Source organism: Saccopteryx leptura, chromosome 6 (genome assembly GCF_036850995.1).
Source record: "Saccopteryx leptura isolate mSacLep1 chromosome 6, mSacLep1_pri_phased_curated, whole genome shotgun sequence".
Lineage (NCBI taxonomy): Eukaryota > Metazoa > Chordata > Mammalia > Chiroptera > Emballonuridae > Saccopteryx > Saccopteryx leptura.
The window spans coordinates 162,383,460-162,397,292 of NC_089508.1; the positions used below are offsets into that span (position 1 = coordinate 162,383,460).

The following is a 13,833-nucleotide window of genomic DNA, read 5'->3' on the forward strand; positions in this document are numbered from 1 at the left end:
TTACCTTTAATCCTAACTTGCACCCAGTGGGCAACTAAAAACACACACTGGGCTCCAAAACCCACTCATTCAGTCCTCACAAAGCTACTGACTTATTCAAGTTTCCTAGAATCAAAGGTTTCTAGCTCACTAGCCTTATTCAACTCTGTTCCCCATCTCCTTCTCTCTGCACAAACTGGCTTCTCCTTTAGCATTCTGCCATCTTGGCTGCTTCTCCTCTCCTTCATGTGGCCTTTATCTGCTCTCTTCTCTAATGCTAATCTCAGGAACCGAGAGAACAATCTCCTAGTCTGCCCCACTTTATAGTGTAGAAATCAAAACCTTTAATCCAAAATACAAACAAGGAAGTCTCTGATACAAAGTCACTTATCTGAGGCTGTTGGGCAGATAAAATGTATTATGTTCACTTTGTTAAAGATGGTGCTGCCCACGTGAGGCCGTCACCCAGGTGATATTAATGTGTGTTGGGGATCGTTGTAGCCTGAGGCTTGGTTTTGGGATTAAGCCTTTCCCACCCTTTTTGATGTGGGGTGGTACAATCCAATCATGCCTCAGAGAAGTGACTTTGTATTAGAGACTTCCCTATTTTGTATATTGGATTAAAGGTTTTGAATCTACACTATAAAATGAGGGCAGAATGGGAGCTTGCGCTCTTGGTTCCTGAGATTATCATTAGAGGAGAGAGCAGAGAGAAGAGAGCAGAAAAAGGCCATGTGGCCAGGAGAAGCAGCCAAGATGGCAGAGTGCTGAGTGAGATGCCAGTTTGTGCAGAATTTGTATCTGGGATAAGGAAGGAGATGGGGGACTGAGGAGAATAAGGCTGGTGAGCTAGAAACCTTTGATTCTAGGAAACTCGGATAAGTCAGTGGCTTTGTGAGCACTGAATGTGAGTGGGTTTTGGAGCCCAGTGTGTGTTTTTACTTGCCCGCCGGGTGCAAGCTAGAATTAAAGAAAATGGCCTATCAGTTTTTGGCTCCATTGTTTCTTTACCAACTGTCCGAATCCAATGCGAACCTGCATGGGCTGGTGTAAAGCCAGCAGCCAGGGCCAGGGCCACTATCACAGCTGCCTTCTGGCCCATGCAGGTTCGCATTGGATTCGGACAGTCAGCAAAGAAACAGCGGAGCCAAAAACTGATGGGCCATAGCCTTTAATCCTACCTTGCACCCGGCGGGCAAGTAAAAATACACACTGGGCTCCAAAACCCAGTCACACTCAGTGCTCACAAAGCCACTGACTTATCCGAGTTTCCTAGAATCAAAGGTTTCTAGCTCACCAGCCTTCTTCTCCTCAGTTCCCCATCTCCTTCCTTATCCCAGATACAAACTCTACACAAACTGGCATCTCACTCAGCACTCCGCCATCTTGGCTGCTTCTCCTGGCCTCCTCCACGTGGCCTCCTTTAGCTGCTGGCTCTACTCTCTCCTCTGCTGAAAATCTCAGGAACCAAGAGGGCAAGCTCTCGTTTTGCCCCCATTTTATAGTGTAGAAATCCAAACCCTTAATCCAATATACATAATAGGGAGGTCTCTAATACAAAGACACTTCTGAGGCATGATTGGATTGTACCGCCCCACATCAAAAAGGGTGGGAAAGGCTTAATCCCAAAACCAAGCCCCAGGCTCCAACAATCCTGCCTGCCCCCAACACACATTAATATCACCTGGGCGACGGCCTCCTTGTGTCATCTTTAACAAAGTGAGCATAATACATTTTATCTGCCCAACAGCTGGGCTGCTTTGATAGTGGCCCTGGCTGTGGATACTGGCTTTACAGAGGCATAATGGGATTTCTCATGAGAGTGCATCACCCCACATCATGCAATCAGTCAAGAGTGTGGGGAAAAGCTTAGTCTTAAAACTAAGCCTTAGTCTATAACCACCCTGCCTGCTTGCAGCCTATCCCCACACCCAGTGCAAACTATAAGCAAGCAAACATATATATCATATTTTTTTTCATATATATCATATTTACAAACTTATTTGACCAACAGCTTCTCATCTCTCTCCGTTCCTGTCTGTCTGTCCCTATCTGTCCCTTTCTCTGACACTCTGTCTCTGCCACACACACACACAAAAATGAAAATGTATGTCCACACAAAGTCTTGTACATGGAATGCCAAAGTAGCCTTATTTATAATAGCCCAAATCTGGAAATGGTTCATATGTCTGTTCCCAGCAGGAGAATAGATAAATTGTGTATTCATACAATAGCTCACGACTCAGCAGTAAAAAGAAACAGATCCTGGTAAACACTACAACATGAAGGAACTTCCAAAACATACTGAGTGAAAGAAGCCAGACAGAAGAGTACAGGCTATATACGTAATTGCATTTAAATGAAGTTCTAGAACAAGCAAAGTTCTAGAACAGAAAGTAGAGCAGCAATTGACTGGGACTGAACATGCGGCGGGGGACATTGACTGGAAAGAGGAATCGGGAAAATTGTACAGGTTATGGTGATGGATACATGGGTATTTGTTGAAACTCATCTTATTGCCTCTTATTTAAGCAAGTATGCATCAATAAGGCTGTTTGTTGTTGTTGTTTTTTAGTGAGAGAGACTGTAAAGCCAGTAGCCATGGCCACCATCACAGCCGCCTGCCCTGTGCAGGTTCGCATTGGATTCGGACAGACAGTAATGAAACAACGGAGCCAAGAACTGGTGGGTCATTAGCTTTAATCCTAGCTTGTACCCAGCGGGCAAGAAATACACACAGTGGGAAAACACTTCCCTTTCCATTCAGGGCTTCCAAAGCCACTGACTCATCCGGGTCTTCCTAGAATCAAAGGTATCTACCTCACCAGCCTTATTCACCTCTGTTCCCCATCTCCTTCTCTCTGCACAAACTGGCTTCTCCTTCAGCACTCCGTCATCTTGGCTGCTTCTCCTATCCTCCACATGGCCTTTCTCTACTCTCCTCTCTAATGCTAATCTCAGGAACCAAGAGAGCAAGCTCCCAGTCTGCCCCATTTTATAGTGTAGAAATCAAAACCTTTAATCCAATATACAAACAAGCAAGTCTCTGATACAAAGTCACTTAGAGTGGGAAAGGCTGTCTTAAAACTAAGCCTTAGGGTTTAACAACCCTGCCTGCTTACAGTCTGTCCCCCACACCCAATGCAAACTATAAGCGAGCAAACCTATATATCATATTTACAAACTTATTTGACCAACAGAGACAAAGAGATGGAGATAGGGAGAGGGACAGATAGGGACAGACAGACAGGAAGAGAGAGAGATGAGAATCATCAACTCTTCCTTGCGACACCTTAGTTGTTCAGTGATTGCTTTCTCATATGTACCTTGACTGGGGGTCTCCAGCTGAGCCAGTGACCTGTTGCCGAAACCAGTGACCTTGGGCTCAAGCAGGAGACCTCAGGGTTTTGAACCTGGGTCCTCTGCCAATGCTCTATCCACTGCACCACTGCCCGATCAGGCAATAAGACTAATTTTTTTTTTTTTTTTGTATTTTTCTGAAGTGAGAAGTGGGGAGGCAGAAAGATGGACTCCCAGCATGCACCTGACCAAGATCCACCCGGCATGCCCACCAGGAGGCAATGCTCTGCCCATCTGGGGCATTGCTCTGTTGCAACAGAAGCTGTTCTAGCACCAGAGGTGGAGGCCATGGAGCCATTCTCAGTGGCTAGGCCAACTTTGCTCCAGTGGAGCCTTGGCTGCAGGAGGGGAAGAGAGAGACAAAGAAAAAGGAGAGGGGAAAGAATAGAGAAGTAGATGGGCACTTCTCCTGTGTGCCCTGGCCAGGAATCGAACCCGGGACTTCCACACACCAGGCCGATACTCTACCACTGAGCCAACTGACCAGGGAATAAGGCTGATTTTGTTTGTTTGTTTGTTTTTACAGGGATAGATAGAGAGTCAGAGAGAGGGATAGATAGGGACAGACAGACAGGAAGGGAGAGAGATGAGAAGCATCAGTCATCAGTTTTTCATTGCGATATCTTAGTTGTTCATTGATTGCTTTCTCATATGTGCCTTGACCACAGAGCGAGTAACCCCTTGCTCAAGCCAGCGACCTTGGGTCTAAGCTGGTGAGCTTTTTGCTCAAGCCAGATGAGCCCGCGCTCAAGCTGGCAACCTCGGGGTCTCGAACCAGGGTCTTCTGCATCCCAGTCCGACGCTCTATCCACTGCGTCACCGCCTGGTCAGGCTAGGCTGATTTTTAAGTGAATTAATCATAGCTTGTGATAAGTGCTGCAAAGGGAAGAAAATATGGTATTATAAGAAAGAATAATGGGGAAAGAAGGCTACTTCACATTTGAGCAGAGATCTGAATGTCAAAAGGGAGCCAGCCATGGAAAGGTCGAGGGGAGGGTGGGCACTCCAGGGAAAGGTAACTGACTGCAGGAACAAATACCCAGAATCAAGAAGGAATCTGATGGTCTTGGGAACAGTCCAAAGGGCAGTGTGACTGGGTGATGTGGGTGAGGCAGAGAGTGGTTAAAGACAGGGTGGAGAGGTGGGTGGGAGTAGCCAGATTATGCAAGACTTTATCAGCCCTGATAAAGATTTGAAATTTCAATGAAAATAATGCAAATCCCTCCTGGATTAGTGGGGCAGAAACACATAAGCAAATAAAGGCAATGCAGGGTCATGAGTGATGTATTTGGGGAGTTACAGGAATATAGGAGGTAGTAGTCAGCACTACTTGGGAACATCTGGGAAGGCTTCCCAGAGGAGGTGACATTGCAGCCAAAATTTAAAGGAAGAGTAGTAGAGAAGAAAGGATTTTCAATGGAGAATACTGTGGCTATAGAAGCCCAGAGGCATGCAGCCCCATGGACATTCAAAGACCTGAGCACAATACAGGGAATGGCAAAAGTAGGTTTATAGTCGTATGTGAAACGCAAAGTTCATTCTTTTTTTTTTTTTCAAAGTTTATTCTCTTTTTTTTTAATTTATTTATTTATTTTTTACAGAGACAGAGAATGAGTCAGAGAGAGGGATAGACAGGGACACACAGACAGGAACAGAGAGAGATGAGAAGCATCAATTATTAGTTTTTCACTGCGCGTTGCAACACCTTAGTTGTTCATTGATTGCTCTCTCATATGTGCCTTGACCGTGGGCCTCCAGCAGACCGAGCAACCCCTTGCTGGAGCCAGTGACATTGGGTTCAAGCTGGTGGGCTCTTGCTCAAACCACATGAGCCAACGCTCAAGCCGGCGACCTCGGGGTCTCGAACTGGGTCCTCTGCATCCCAGTCCAATGCTCTATCCACTGCGCCACCACCTGGTCAGGCTCAAAGTTCATTCTTGTATTATAATTATTATCATATTATTTTCCATATGAACAACTGTAAACCTATTTTTGCCTTACCCTATATAAGTCTAGTCAGGGTTTTCCCTGTAGGAAGGGGAAAGCAGATCTGAGCCTGGAGAGAGAGGCTTTTGAATGCCTTCTCAGACTTGATTCTACAGGGTATGGAAAACCTGTTGGGCAGATAAAATATATTATGCTCACTTTGTTAAAGATGGAGCTGCCCACGTGGAAGCCCATTGCCCAGGTGATTAATGTGTGTGGCTGTGGGCAGACAGGATCCTTGTAGCCTGGGTTTTAGGACTAAACCTTTCCCATCCTTTTTGATGTGGGATGGTGCAATTCCATCATGCCTCAGATAAGTGACTTTGTATTAGAGACTTCCCTATTTTGTATATTGGATTAAAGGTTTTGATTTCTGCACTATAAAGTGGGGCAGACCGGGAGCTTGCTCTTTGGGTTCCTGAGATTAGCATTAGAGAGGAGAGCAGGGAAAGGCCATGTGGAGGAGGCCAGGAGAAGCAGCCAAGATGATAGAGTGCTGAGTGAGAAGCCAGTTTGTGCAGAGTTTGTGCAAGGAGAAGGAAAAAGATGGGGAACAGAAGTGAATAAGGCTAGTGAGCTAGAAACCTTTGATTCTAGGAAACTTGGATAAGTCAGTAGCTTTGTGAGCACTGAATGAGTGGGTTTTGGAGCCAAGTGTGTGTTTTTACTTGCCCACCGGGTGCAAGCTAGGATCAAAGATGATGGCCCATCAGTTCTTGGCTCCACTGTTTCATTACCATCTGTCCAGATCTAATGTAAACCTGCATGGGCCAGGCGGCTGTGATGGTAGCCCTGGCTACTGCCCCTACAAAACCCCTAAAGAATTGTAAGTATAGGGTCAGGTTTACATTTCAGATCCAGACCTCCCGACTCGCCAGTGGAGAGCAAGACCACTGGTTCAGATGTGAGATGATGGGGAAGGCCTGACAGTGCCAGGTGTGGCAGGGAGACGGGCCAGACTGCTAAGAGGTGATTGGGACTGTCTTTCCAGGTTTTTTTTGCCTCAAAGTCCTGGATCCCCTGGGGGATGATGGTCCAATTAAGCAGGACACATGAGAGACAGGTTGTGGAAAAGATCTGCAGAGTTTGTGGCACCAGAGGTTTGAGCCATAAATGCTCATTTTTTTAATTGAGGTATAATTCACCTATAATATTATATCAGCCTCAACTGTACAATATAGAGATTCAATCTTTGCCTGACCAGTAGTGGCACAGTGGATAGAGCAGTGGTTCTCAACCTGTGGGCCGCGATGGCTTTAGGTGACTCCTGTGTTTTGGTCATTCGACCCCTACCGGGGTCACGACCCACAGGTTGAGAACTCTGGGATAGAGCATCTACCTGGAATGCTGAGGTCCCAGGTTTGAAACCCCAAGGTTACCAGCTTGAACATAGGATCATCAACATGATCCGCATGATCCCATGGTCACTGGCTTGAAGCCCAAAGTCGCTAGCTTGAGCCCAAGGATGCCGGCTTAAGCAAGGGGTCACTGGCTTGGCTTGAGTCCCCTGTTAAGGATTGTTGTATAAGAAGCAATCAATGAACAACTAAAGTGACACAACTACAAGTTGATGATTCACCCTCTCTCCTTTCCAGTCTCTCTCTTTCTCTCAAAAAAAAAATTTTTTTTTTAATTAAAAAGAAAATTTTAAAAAGTCAATCAGCCCTGGCCAGTTGGCTCAGCAGTAGAGTGTCAGCCGGGCATGTGGAAGTCCAAGTTCGATTCCCAGCCAGGGCACAGAGGAGAGGCACCCATCTGCTTCTCCACCCTTCCCCCTCTCCTTCCTCTCTATCTCTCTCTTCCCCTCCTGCAGCCGAGGCTCCATGGGAGCAAAGTTGGCCCAGGTGCTGAGGATGGCTCGATGGCCTCCGCCTCAGGCGCTAGAATGGCTCTGGTTGCAGGGAAGCAATGCCCCAGAAGGGCCCAGCATTGTCCCCTGGTGGGTATGCTGGGTGGATCCCAGTCGGGCACATGCGGGAGTCTGTCTGTCTGCCACCCCCACTTCTCACTTCGAAAATATACAAAAAAAAAAGTCAATCTTTGTATATATTGTGAAATGATCACCAAAATAAAAAAATTAGTTAACATTTGTCATTATACAATTACAAAATTTTTTTTCTGATGAGGACTTTTAAGATCTACCTACTCTCAGCAATATGCAACAGAGTTTTATTAACTATAGTCATCATGCTGTTATGCTGTGTATTACAACCCATAACTTACCAATAACTGGAATTTTGTACCTTTTGACATTTCCTACCCTGGCCACCACTAATCTGTTCTCTCTATCTATGACTTTGGGTGTTTTTTGGGTTTTTTTTAATTCCACATATAAGTGAGATTATATTATATTTGTCTTTCTCTGATTATATTTCACTTAGCATAATACCTTCAAGTTCCATATATGCTGTCTCAAATGACAAAATATCATTCTTTTTTATGTCCGAGTAACATTGCATTGTATACATATACTACTTCTTCTTTATCCGACTGTATATTGAACACTTAAGTTACTTCCTTATCTTGGCTATTGTAAATAAAGCTGCAATAAACATGGAGGTGCAGATATCTTTTCAAATTAGTGTGGGTTTTTTTTAGAGAGAAATTGCTAGATCATATGGTAGTTTTATTTTTTATTTTTTGAAGGCTCTCCATACTGTTTTCTTTTTTTTTTTTTTTTCCATTTTTCTGAAGCTGGAAACAGGGAGAGACAGTCAGACAGACTCCCGCATGCGCCCGACCGGGATCCACCCGGCACGCCCACCAGGGGGGCGATGCTCTGCCCATCCTGGGCGTCGCCATGTTGCGACCAGAGCCACTCTAGCGCCTGAGGCAGAGGCCACAGAGCCATGCCCAGCGCCCGGGCCATCTTTTGCTCCAATGGAGCCTTGGCTGCGGGAGGGGACGAGAGAGACAGAGAGGAAAGCGCGGCGGAGGGGTGGAGAAGCAAATGGGCGCTTCTCCTGTGTGCCCTGGCCGGGAATCGAACCCGGGTCCTCCGCACGCTAGGCCGACGCTCTACCGCTGAGCCAACCGGCCAGGGCCACCATACTGTTTTCCATAGAGGCTGTACCAATTTGCATTCCCACTAGGAATGCTCAAGGGCTTTCTTTTCTTCACATCCTTGCCAACATTTGTTATTTCTTGTCCTTCTGAAAATAGCCTTTCTAACAGGTGTGAGTAATATCTTATTGTGGTTTTGATTTGCATTTCCCTGAAGATTAGTGATGTTAAGCACTTTTCCTTGTATCTGTTGGCCATTTGTATCTACTTTGGAAAAATATCTATTCAGATCTTCTGCCTTTTTTTAAATCAGGTCGCTTGGTTTTTTGTTTGCTTTGTTTTGTTTGCTATTGAAGTGTATGAGTTTTTTATATATTTTGTGTTTTTTAATTTTTTAAAAATTTTATTTATTGATTTTTAGAGGAAGAAGAGAGAGAAAGGAAGAGCGGGGAGAAGCAAGAAGCATCAACTCATAGTGGTTGCTTCCTGTATGTGCCTTGAACAGGCAAGCCCAGGGATTCAAACCGGTGACCTCAGCGTTCCAGGTGGATGCTTTATCCACTGCGCCACCATAGGTTGGGCTATATAATTTGAATACTAGCCCCTTATCAGATATATGACTTGCACATACTGTACTTTCTTCCATTCAGTAGGTTTATTTTTCATTTTGTTGATGGTTTCATTTACTGTGCAGAGCTTTTTAGTTTGATATAGCCCTACTTGTTTATTTTTGCTTTTGTTGCCTTGGTCCAATTAAGCAGGACACATGAGGAAAAATAGGTTGAGGTAAAGATCTGTTTGAGTTTGAGGAACTAGAGAACCCTAAATGCTAACTTTTACGTGCACCTGCTCCCTCAGAGGGCTTGTTACACCTGGAGATTCCTAGGCCCTGCCCCACCTCATCCGGAAGCACTGGGTATAGGATGGAGCCCAGGAATCTGCCTATGTACAAATGCCCTTTCCACTCTGATGCAAGTGGACTCCGTTCCTACCCAGATGCCAATATGGCCTCTCCAGGGGCCTGGAACAGGAGGTAGGACAGCCATAATCTCATCTGGACTGTGACCTAAGTAGCCCAGAAATTCAGGTAAAGTCAGCATCTAAAATAAGTTTCTGAATTGGTGGGAGCAAAGATAACTTGTGTTTCCACTGGTGCCACTGGAGAATTGAAATAGAGTGGCCCTGGTCATCATGTGTAACTCCTGGTCACCTGTCTAAGGAGCCACAGAAATAAATGGTGGAGCCAAGACTGGAGTATGTATCTGCCTTTTAACTTGTACCCTCTCCTAGGGTGTAGATTAGGGGGCAGGATGGAAAACCCATGGAGGCTGTGGTGAACTGGAGAACAAGCTCTGTGCAGAGCAGCTTCTACTGCACACACAGCATCTCTCCAGTGAACGTGTGCAATAGCTCCACATGGTCAGCCATTATTTCCATGTCACAGATGAGAAAACTGAGGTCTAAAAAGGATTAGCAAATTGCCCTGGGTCTTGTAACAAGGATGTAGGGGAACCAGGGCCAGAATCCAGGTCTCTGGACACTTTTCTATTTATTGATTTTAGTGATAGAGGAAGGGAGGGAGGGAGAGAGAAAGAGGGAGAGGGAGAGAGAGAGAGAGAGAGAGATGATCTGTTCCTGTATGTGCCCTGATTGGGGGTCCAATTGACAACCTCTAGCGCTTTGGGGACGATGCTCTAACCAACCGAGCTATCTGGCCAGGGCATCTTTGGCCACTCTTAATCAAAGCACTGCTCTGCCTTCCTGAGTGGGAGAAGTCACTTCATTTCTTAATCTTAAATGATTTTCCAAGCAAGGAAGGGGAAGCGGGGAGAGTACAACATTTCTTTGTCCTAGCCTTTTCAAAAAATATCTAAGTCCTTACTGTGTGTGTTTTCTAAAGAAAAGTCTCCCCAAGCTCAGAGGAGCTGGGATTTAGAGCTTCAGGTTGCAGGGTCCCAGGCAAGAGCACTTCTAAGAATCTCACAGCGATGCCACGTGCCTCAGCTTGATCCATGCAGCAGAAGGAGGTGGTGGAGGTGGCGGCAGCGGTAGCTGCAGCAGCAGCAGCAGCAGCAGCAGCAGCAGCAAATCTGTCCCCTGTGCACTACAGTACTGTTTTGCTATGATGAAATACTCATGGCATATGGCTGCAAAGTTACTATCTTGTGAGTAGATAGAAATGGGCTTTTTCATGTGCCAAATTTTCGTTCCCTTTCTGAAACAATCTTGTAGTAAATAGAAGTTTTCTGATCTTGTTGAGATCCAAAGGATGGGAATTCCTTTTCAAGTTTAAAGTAAAACTATTGTCTTACAGTTTTAGTCTATTGATGGTGCAAATGTTCTTTTAAACATGACAGCTCTTGCCCTGGCCAAATAGTTCGATTGGTTAGAGCCTCATTCTGAAGAGCAGATGTTGCCAGTTAGATCCCTGGTCGGGACACATACAGGAGCAGCTCAATGTTCCTGTCTTTCTCTCTCGCTCTCTCCCTCCCTCCCCCCTTCCTTTCTTGCTAAAATCAATAAATAAAAATTAATAAAAAATAAACATGAAAGCTCCTCTGAGTTCCCTCCCTCTCTGCCAAGACAGAAGAGGCACTGCCACTACCAGGAGACCAATTCCATTCCAATCACAGATTACCCTGAGTGACAAGACCTCCATATGTCCAGATGCTGCCATCCCTTGGCAAATGGGGTTAGGAAGAGGAAAGGCTTACTGCGCGGGAGGCCATGGGTGGAGGAGGCAAGGAAGGGCCAGGAGTAAAATGTGACTTTTAGGAGGAGATTTATTATGAACCACGTCTTGCGCTCTGACAGCATAATGATCATTATTAGGGCCTCAGATGTTACACAGAGCCCGCCCTGAAGTTAAAATTTCCCTTTCAGATAAGCATGACCTGTCAACCTCACACAGGCTGTTTCTCTGCCAACCTCCCCCAAAAGTAGGGGGATTGGAATGCTCCAGCTGCTCCCCCACTGTTACCTTTCATTAAGGACTTCGCTTTTCTGGTAAACAAGGACACCATTTTTCTACCTTAGCCTTAGAAAATCAACCTGAAAAATAAATACTTTGTGCAAGGACCACAGCTGTATTTGCAGCGTTTTACCCATATTTAGTTTCTGTGTTGCCATCTGGAATTCTACCTACCCAGGGACCTCCTGGGCACAGTGTGATCTCCAACAGAGGGGCAGACCTGTGGCCTGAATTATGTCCAGATGAATTATTTTTGGTTTTCACAGTGTTTTTTGTGCGGGTTTTTTTTGTTTGTTTGTTTTAATTATTTTTATTTTTGGTTTTCACATCAAAATCATCCTGTTTTGCTGGCTTAAAAACTCAGAAAACCTGGCCACACTGGGCCACATTTCCCTTTGGCAAGTGGCTGGAGCTGAATGGTAGTGGCTCCCTTTGCTCAATTCATTCTCCAGTCTGTGCAAATCCCCATTCCCACCCCACCCCCATAATTCCCTAACCACTCCCTAAGAGAGGGATCAAGTTAAAAGGCATATATGGCCTGCCCTGTGGTGGCGCAGTGGATAAAGCGTGGACCTGGAAATGCTGAGGTTGCCGGTTTGAAACCCTGGGCTTGCCTGGTCAGGGCACATGTGGGAGTTGATGCTTCCAGCTCCTCCCCCCTTTCTCTTTCTCCTCTTTCTCTCTCCTCTCTAAAATGAATAAATAAAATAAAAATTTTAAAAAAAGTAATTTAAAAAGGCATATATATGAAAGTGTGAATTTCATTCTTTTCTTAATTGATTTTAATTTATTGTGTTTACATAGATTCTAGTGACCCCCCGAATGCATCCCCCCCCCCTGCCGTGTTCCTCTCAACATCCCCCTTCCCCCCTTCCCTGTGAGTTTCAGTCTTGATTCCACCATTTACTTCTGTGGCTCTTTGAGCAGATGTCTGCATCTCTCTGAAACCTGTTTCTAATCCCTCGGAAGAAGACGATGAAGAGGCAGAGCCCTGGCGGAAAGCCTAGCCCAGAGGAAGCACTCACTGAGAATTTGCCCTGTATGTTTATTGATGTATTGACTATTTCCTGTCAACGACAGAGGAGGCTGAAGATGGCATACAGATAGACACACCAACTGGAATGTAAGCTTCATGTAAGCAAGGATTTTTAAAACCTGTTTTGCTTATTCTTCATTCTCAGAGCCTGGTACAGTTCCTGGCATGTGGTAGGCATTTAATAACTGTTAAATGAATATGTGAACTTCATGTTTTCCTGAGTTCTTATTCTTCATATGTTATATGTTAAATTATTGTTGGCTTATTTTATAACTACAAATACAAGTGGACTTATAGGCTGATTATTTCTAATTTACAGGTTGATATTTTTCTTATTCTTTCAAAATATTAAAAAGCAGGGAGAGTCTTCAGAGTTGATGGGAACTTCATTGCCTTACTCAGATGAGTCATAGCCTGGCAGAAAACATTCTCCTCCAAGGCTGGGTTTTTAAGATCATATACAAATAACAGGCCATTACAGGAATCAGTGTTTCCAAAAGGCGCAATTATAAATGCACGCATTTACGTGATGACTCTTAGAGCTTGAGGTGCTATACACACATTTAATGCACTAAGGGTTCTCTGAAGCATTTTCTTTTTTTATTTTAGAGATATTTTAAAGGTTATTGATTTTATTTATTATTTTTTATTATTACTTATTGATTTTAGAGAGAGGAGAGAGAAAAAGGCGAGGAGGAGCAGGAAGCATCAATTCCTATATGTGCCTCGACCAGGCAAGCCTGGGGTTTCGAACCAGCAACCTTAGCATTCCAGGTCAACACTTTATCCACTGCTCCACCACAGGTCAGGCCTCTAAAGCACTTTCATCAGAAGTAATACTTCCAAGAGAGGAGAGTACTGTACACTTAAGTAAAATGGCAGGTTCTGTGCCACCATATCCATGAGCCTCACCCTATGAATGTTGGGAGTTTCCTCTCTACTGGATGCACTGTCCTGGAAATACAGGAGAGGTAAGTTGACTCTGAAGTGGATTCAAGGTTAGCCTATTGGAATATTATATTACATGTGCCTACAGGAACTTTCCATAGGCTGTGGTTTTGGTATCTGTGGCCTGTAGGGGTCAGCTGTGTTTTTTGTTTGCTCAGCATCTGTTCCTTCTAGTTCTGGTAACTAAACTTCACTTTCTTGGGAAAGCCATTCAGTCCTTCCACACTTTCAAATGTGGGATCTGAAGGAGGCTAACCTCACCAACAGCTCCGGAGGTGTTACCCCTAGCCAAGATGTCATATCCTTTGGCTGCAGCCACACAGTCAGAAAAGCAAGTTACCCAAAGCCAATACTCCGACCTGGAGCTTTTCTTCAGACTGTTGGAAAAAAGAAAGCTTTTGTCTACTGGGACTTTTTGCTGTGAGAATGTAATTCTGATACTCTCAAAGGGATTGCCTGAGAATGCAGGGGAAAGAGAGCTGAGATTCTTGGTGCCCGTATCTGAGCTGCTGGATCCAACTTTGCCTGAAGCTCATATTCCCCTCTGGAT

The 13,833-nt window shown here is 44.9% G+C and overlaps 1 long non-coding RNA gene across 1 annotated transcript; it reads left to right on the forward strand.

Moving 5' to 3' along the window:
• The first annotated feature begins 12,282 nt into the window (after window positions 1-12,282).
• Window positions 12,283-13,140, forward strand: LOC136377549 (uncharacterized). Its single transcript, XR_010746322.1, has 3 exons — window positions 12,283-12,422; window positions 12,655-12,741; window positions 13,009-13,140. It is a non-coding gene; the product is annotated as an uncharacterized lncRNA (long non-coding RNA).
• The last annotated feature ends 693 nt before the right edge of the window (window positions 13,141-13,833 follow it).